Genomic DNA, 8195 nt, shown 5'->3' with positions numbered 1-8195 from the left:
GCTTCATCTGTGCTATTTTAAATATTTCCTTTCCTTTTTTTCGAGCAAACAGGGATGCTAGCATTTAGTTGTCCTCTTGTCTTTGCACAATAGGATCATCCTCCTCTGAAGAAGAATTTGGAGTACGTGAAGTGCCTAGTTCCAATTATGCCAGGATAAAGAAGCCAAGCCTCTCTTCTTAAGAAGGGAGCAGTTGAAGGATGGTTAGATTATTGCCCACAAGAACAAACTAACTTCAGCTCAGAAGGACTCACGGATCTCCATCTTTGTTGTTGTGATGACCAATACAATGTTGTGTTAGGATTCCTTCCAGTGAGTTCCATTTTTTTAAATGTGTGCTCTACATGGATCATGTAGGTTGCCTGTTTATACTGTCAATTCATAGTACAGTTTGCTTTATACTAATCACTTTTTTTGTATTTGTGCAAACAGGGGTGCTCAACTTGATTTCAATGGGAACTGCACAAAATGTTCATGAATACATCAAATCATTCATTTCCACCACAAGAAAGGAGGTGCCGATATGTTCAAGGTGTTGCAACATATAAAGGCGAAATCATACAAGCTACGTGCGAATTTTGGTGATTTTGGTGGAACTGCACAAAAACAACAACTGGTTTATTTAGCCCGAGGTGCCATGTCAATGTCCGAACTGATGGCAAACCCTGCCCATTCCACAATCATAGACATTTGATATTTTGGAATGGGAAAACCTTGTCAAAGTTTGCTCATTGATGTATGAAAAACAACATGCATTTGACATTTTGGAATGGGACAACCTTGTCAAATTTTTCTCATTGAGGCAAGAAGACATCCGTTTGATATTTTCGAATGGGACGCCCTTTGTTGTCAGCAGCATTGATCGATTTTGATTTATTCTTTCGTTGTGAAGTAAATATTGGCTCTGGCACGTGAATCGCTGAGATGCATAATCATCGATTGTTTTGAATGTTATCTATGAATTGCCAGGCCTATGTGTTTGATTGCAATGTACAGGAATGCTAAAAAGCTGCTCAAACTCTTTGTACTCCCTCTATTCCTTCTTACTTCGCATATTATATTTATTTCAAGTTAGTTGATTTTACACTGTGAATGTTCATACTTTTTTCTATAAGATTGGTCAAATTAGAGATACTTTGACTTCAGACAAAACTTATATACAGATTAAAAAGGACCAGAGGGAGTACATGTGAAACTACTACAAACGAGGTGATCACCCTGGGAATAATGCTAGTACGTATTGTTTTGCATGTTCATCCAATGCCAGTGATACAAGAATTCGAACTAATCGAACTAAATTCATTCATACACGGTCGGATTTTATATAAACATGCTGGATTTCATTACATTTCATACATTCTTCCACTAAACAGGGGTGCGCTGGAGGTATAATTAATTAACCCAGGCTACCCACCCGTGTCCGCCTGAGCTGTACAGAAGCTTCTTCTCTAGCGGACTGAGCTTCAGTGACTTAACTGCAGGTGCAGTTGCATAACTGATATGTGGCCCAGATGCCTGTTGAGCCCATGTGTCAGTGACCCAACTGCACCTACAGTTAAGTAACTGAAGCAGCATCCTTCTCCAACACAGCTCTCCGACTCCACGTCGCCGCCAAGAAGCTAATCGGCCGTCAATGGTCAACCCGCCTAGCTTGGCTTCAACCGTAGGGTTGCAGCGGTGGCCTTACTTGGACCAGAGCGGCGGCGACCTACCATGTTCTACTGTTCCTCGTTTTCTGTGTGGCATGGCCTCGTTGGCAGCGGGGCGGGGCCTCAACGGAGAAGACGATGTCCTCTGTCTCGTTGCCAGCGGGGCGGCGCCTCGGTGGAGCGGGGGAAATCCTCTCCCTCGTTGCCGGTAGGGCAGGGCCTTGGCTGAGCCGGCGATGTCCTCTGCCTCATTGTTGGCGGGGTGGGACCTCGGTGGAGTAGGGCCTCGCCCAAGCCGGCGAAGTCCTCTGCCTTAGTGCCGGTGGGGTGGGGCCTCGGCAGAGCCGGCGATGTCCTCTGCATCGTTGTTGGTGGGGCGGGCCCTCGGTGGAGTAGGGCCTCGCCGAAGCCCGCGAAATCCTCTGCCTCGGTGCCGGCGGGGCGGGGCATCGATGGAGCCGGCGGTCTCCTCTGCCTCATTGTTGGCATGGAGGGGCCTCGGCGGAGCAGGGCCTTGTCGACACCAGCGGAGCATGGCCTCGGCGGAGCCAGCATTGTCCTCCGCCTCGTCCTCGCTCTTGCCAAACAGTGTCTCGCCAGCTTCATCACCCTCTGTGTAGGCGGCCACAACCTCCGCCACCCGCATGCGGTACCGCCAGCGCGCGAGGCGGCTCTCACGGGCGGAGCGGTACGAGTCAAGCAGTGCCTCCTGCTCCGCCCGCTCCACGTCGATCTACTCCTCCGCCTGCAGGTCCTCCTAGAGGAGATGGTGGTTGTAGGCGGCGTCGGCTTGCGCCTCCCGTAACTGCTCCTAACACTTCTGCCTCACCGTGTCCATGTATTGGGCATGTGCCTCGCCGATGTTCATGTTGCAATGCACCAGAGAGGATGGCGCGGAGGAGGGGGTTGGCGCCGGATCGCCTACTACCATGTGTTCCATTGGGACGTCGTCGTCCTCCGGCTGCCTGCCGGCCAGCCAGTCGGTAGCAATGGCTGCCATCTCCTTGTGGTCTGTTGTCCACCTGTCTCGAAGAGCGCTAGAGCATGAGGAAGCCATGGTGGGCAGTAGTGGCGTGGACAAGTGAAAGGGAACGAAGGCGGATGACTCCGGCTATTGCCGGCGCAGCAATTTATATAGCAATAGTGGGCGGCGGAGGGATGGGCGGGTGGCACCAGAGTAGCCGCTTCGGCAACCACATATCATTAATGTGGGCGGCAGACGGACGGACGGACGACACTTGTGTCATTTGAACAGGGAGCAATCGCCTGCACCGGGAAGCAGCGTGGGTGGCGCAGATCGTTTCGGGCGAAAAGCGCGCGCGGGCAAGGGAGGCAGTCTGGGTGGGCCAGGGCGGCCAGACTCGTGCTTGGCAGCGGGTCGGTCTATCAGCCGAACATGCTGGCTCACCAGCAAGCTCGCCGAGCTGAGCGACGACAATGAGACGATGGACGTAGCTTCCGACCAAAAGCCGATGCCACTGTCCAAGCTGGTTCATGCCGTGTTCTCCATAGAGCAGGTGCGGCCACACATTGACGCCCTAATGGCCGAAGAGCTACCAGCGTAGGACCTGTGCTGCAACCTCCGTCTCCTCAACGAGCACCAGCGAACGACAATGCCATCGCAGACATGTGTCCCTATGATTTTGGCTTCCTGGATGAGCAGCGAGCGCTGTTTCAGACCATACATAGGGCCCGCGAGGCCCTCTCCGTCATCCTTCGAGTTGTTGCACTCGCCGTGGCGCCGCCGTCTCGCGTTGTCAACATGGTCAACGGACATGAGGAATGAGGAGATGACTTTACTTGGAGAGGATGACAGTGGGGACCTACCAGGGCCATAACCGCACGTACGCAAGTGCCTCCTTATTATATACAACTATAATTTCTTTTGCTTCCTCCTGGTTTCCTGACATCACGGTCCCACACCATTGTCAACCAATGTAGTCAATAAATGAAAGAATTGCACAAGGAGCGGCCGATAGCTGGGACCAAGCAGCTCGAGCAGTATTTGTGTTTTTGAGGTGTGAGCACTGCAGAGTTTTTCTTGAGCGATGTTTTTGTTGTTGTTCAGAGGAGAGTAGGGTATTAACTGGGCGGGCTGTGGCCCGTCTAGCCCAGGCCAGATATCTAGCCTAGATATTAATTTTTTCAAGCTGAAAATGGCTAGCCTAGCTATACTTCTTTTTGAGGAATACCCAGGCAAGGTCAACTTGTTATTCTCTGTCCCGTTGGACTGCAAATCTTTCCTAAGAGGGATGCATTAGGCTTAACAAGAAAATGGTCTTTAAGAAATAATAAATGGGATGTAATTATAAAACTGGGCAGTAACTATAAAAAAATGCACCAAACACGTAATCGTTTTTAAAAAAATATTATTTTTGGATTTTGAAAATTTTAATTTCATTAATTGTTGCGTGCCCAATATTTCATTGGATATTTACGTAATACAAATTTATTTTGAAATTATATTTAATCTGACTAGAAATTTTTGGATAAAAATATTTCGGATCCCATCAAAATGTGGGAAATTTTATTGAATTCTGTTTTGAGCGGTTGGTTCAAATTATTAATCGTTGTCCTAGCTAGAAAATGGGCTGTACTTTTAACAAACTATAAAATGGGTTGTAGTAAATTCCATTAGAATTCAAAATGGGGCTGTACATTCTTACAAATCGGAAATGGGCTATATGTTCTTTGCCACACACTTGTGGGCCTACTAAGTTGACGTGTCCCTTAAAAAACTAAGTTGACGCGTATGCAAGGCTTTGTCAACTTATAGTCAACACACGGTTCTAGCAGCAGTGGCCATTGGATGTCCATCCAACGGATGTGTGCTTCTTCTACAATCTCGGATATTCTTGCTTCAGCCGCCCAAAAAATGATTCCTTCCCCTGACATCTGGGCTGCACCGTTTCGGAGGCTGACCTTTGGGCCTACTAAGTTGACGCGTACCAAGGGCTTTGTCAACTTAGTCAATATAAACGATTCTAGCTGCAGTGACCGTACGATGTCCATTCAACGACCGTCGTGCTTCTTCAACCTCTGGTCTTCTTGCTCCAGTCGCCCAAACCAGCGCCGGTCGTGCCGCCTGCTCCTGCCTCCCATGTCCGACTGTCCTGCCACCGCTGGCCATGCCATCCCTCTATACTCACCCACACCTCCTGTTATTCTCCAGCGACGGCTGTCGGTGTCAAAACCGGCGGATCTTGGGTAGGGGGTCCCGAACTGTGCGTCTAAGGTCGATGGTAACAGGAGACAGGGGACACGATGTTTACCCAGGTTGGGGCCCTGTCTATGGAGGTAATACCCTACTTCCTGCTTGATTGATCTGGATGAATATGAGTATTACAAGAGTGGATCTAGCACGAGATCGTAATGCCTAAAACCCTAGAAGTGTAGCCAGTATGATTATGATTGTCCCTATGGACTAAACCCTCCGGTTTATATAGACACCAGAGGGGACTAGGGTTGTACAAAGTCGGTTACACAGAAAGGAATCTTCATATCCGAACGCCAAGCTTGCCTTCCACGCCAAGGAGAGTCCCATCCGGACACGGGTGAGAGTCTTTGGTCTTGTATCTTCACAGCCCATCAGTCCGGCCCATGTCCAACAGGCTGGACGCCCGAGGAACCCTTAGTCCAGGACTCCCTCAGTAGCCCCCGAACCAGGCTTTCAATGACGTTGTGTCCGGCGTGCAGATTGTCCTCGGCATTGCAAGGCAGGTTCCTCCTCCGATGACTTCAAAGAGCTGTTGATGACCCACAAGTATAGGGGATCTATCGTAGTCCTTTCGATAAGTAAGAGTGTCGAACCCAACGAGGAGCAGAAGGAAATGATAAGCGGTTTTCAGCAAGGTATTCTCTGCAAGTACTGAAATAAGTGGTAACAGATAGTTTTGTGATAAGATAAATTGTAACGAGCAACAAGTAACAAAAGTAAATAAAGTGCAGCAAGGTGGCCCAATCCTTTTTGTAGCAAAGGACAAGCCTGGACAAATTCTTATAATAGGAAAAGTGCTCCCAAGGACACATGGGAATATCGTCAAGCTAGTTTTCATCACGCTCATATGATTCGCGTTCGGTACTTTGATAATTTGATATGTGGGTGGACCGGTGCTTGGGTGTTGTTCTTACTTGAACAAGCATCCCACTTATGATTAAAATCTATTGCAAGCATCCGCAACTACAACAAAAGTATGAAGGTAAACCTAACCATAGCATGAAACATATGGATCCAAATCAGCCCCTTACGAAGCAACGCATAAACTAGGGTTTAAGCTTCTGTCACTCTAGCAGCCCATCATCTACTTATTACTTCCCAATGCCTTCCTCTAGGCCCAAATAATGGTGAAGTGTTATGTAGTCGACGTTCACATAACACCACTAGAGGTTAGACAACATACATCTTATCAAAATATCGAACGAATACCAAATTCACATGACTACTAATAGCAAGACTTCTCCCTTGTCCTCAGGAACAAACGTAATTACTCCCAAAGCATATTCATGTTCATAATCAGAGGGGTAATAATATGCATAAAGGATCTGAACATATGATCTTCCACCAAATAAACCAACTAGCATCAACTACAAGGAGTAATCAACACTACTAGCAACCTACTAGCACCAATCCCAGACTTGGAGACAAGAATTGGATACAGGAGATGAACTAGGGTTTGGAAATGAGATGGTGCTGGTGAAGATTTTGATGGAGATTGCCCTCTCCCGATGAGAGGAGCATTGGTGATGACGATGGTGATGATCTCCCTCTCCCGGAGGGAAGTGTCCCCAGCAGAACAGCTCTGCCGGAGCCCTAGATTGGTTCCGCCAAGGTTCCGCCTCGTGGCGGCGGAGTCTCGTCACGAAAGGTTGCCTTCTATTTTTTTTCTCATCGAAAGACTTCATATAGGAGAAGATGGGCGTCGGAGAGCCAGCAGGGGGCCCACAAGGTAGGGGAGCGCCTCTAGGGGGGGAGGGCGCGCCCCCCACCCTCGTGAGCAGGGTGTGAGCCCCCTGGCCTTTATCTTTGGCGACGATTTTTCTTTATTTATTTTAAGATATTCCGTGGAGTTTCAGGACTTTTGGAGTTGCGCAGAATAGGCCTCCGATATTTGCTCCTTTTCCAGCCCAGAATTCCAGCTGCCGGCATTCTCCCTCTTCATGTAAACCTTGTAAAATAAGAGAGAATAGCCATAAGTATTGTGACATAATGTGAAATAACACCCCATAATGCAATAAATATTGATATAAAAGCATGATGCAAAATGGACGTATCAACTCCCCCAAGATTAGACCTCGCTTGTCCTCAAGCGAAAAGCCGATAACAATAAATATGTCCTCATGTTTAGAGGTAGAGGCATCGATAAAAATAAAATACGGACATGAAGGCATCATGATTATTTCCATAACAGCAACGTAAATAGATTTTGTCATATGATTACTCATGTTCAAGTAATGATCCTTTCACAAAGCCAAGGTATGAATCAGAAACCCTATTGAGCATCAACAATTATAATCTCAGTCATTGAAGCAATTGCAATTTATCATAACATCGGAAAGAGTCTATGTCAGAGCTTAAAAGCAAGTCCACATACTCAACTATCTTGTAGTCTTCTATAATTGCTAACACTCACGCAATACTTGTGGTTATGGAGTTTCAACCGGACACTGAGAAAGATAGGGGCTTATTGTGTTGCCTCCCAACATATTCACCTTTAGGTGATGTCAACAATAATAGCCCATGCTAACTTACATCCAATTGGATATATATATCATGATCTTTCGAACACGAGGAGCTTGCCAAAGGATAAAATGTAAAAGGGAAAGGTGAAGATCACCTTGACTCAAGCATAAAGTAAAAACATAAAGTAAAAGATAGGCCCTTCGTAGAGGGAAGCAGAGGTTGCCATGCGCTTTTAGGGTTGATGCACAAAATCTTAATGCAGAAGAACGTCACTTTATATTGCCCCTTGTATGTGAACCTTTATTATGCAGTCCGTCGCTTTTATTGCGTCCACAATAAGTTTGTACAAAGCTTAGTTGTCTGCACTAATAAGTTATGCATATTTAGAGAGCAATTTTTATTGCTTGCACCGATGACAACTTACTTGAAGGATCTTACTCAATCCATAGGTAGGTATGGTGGACTCTCATGGCAAAACTGGTTTAAGGGTATTTGGAAGCACAAGTAGTATCTCTACTTGGTGCTGAGAATTTGGCTAGCATGAGGGGGAAAGGCAAGCTCAACATGTTTGGAAGGTCAATGACAATATACTTTAACTGAGATGTGAGAAAACATAAACCATTACGTTGTCTTCCTTGTCCAACGTCAACTCCTTTAGCATGTCATACTTAATGAGTGCTCCCAATCATAAAAGGTGTCCAAGATAATATATTTATATATGAACCTCTCTTTCCTTATCACTTCCTATTAATTGCAACGATGACCAAAGCTATCTTTGCCAACTCCCAACAACTTTTAATCATCATACTCTTTCTATGTGAAGTCATTAGTCTCAATAAGATCAATATGAACTCTTTGTTTCTTTT

Source organism: Aegilops tauschii, chromosome 5 (assembly GCF_002575655.3).
Source record: "Aegilops tauschii subsp. strangulata cultivar AL8/78 chromosome 5, Aet v6.0, whole genome shotgun sequence".
Lineage (NCBI taxonomy): Eukaryota > Viridiplantae > Streptophyta > Magnoliopsida > Poales > Poaceae > Aegilops > Aegilops tauschii.
This window is presented reverse-complemented; position numbering follows the sequence as displayed.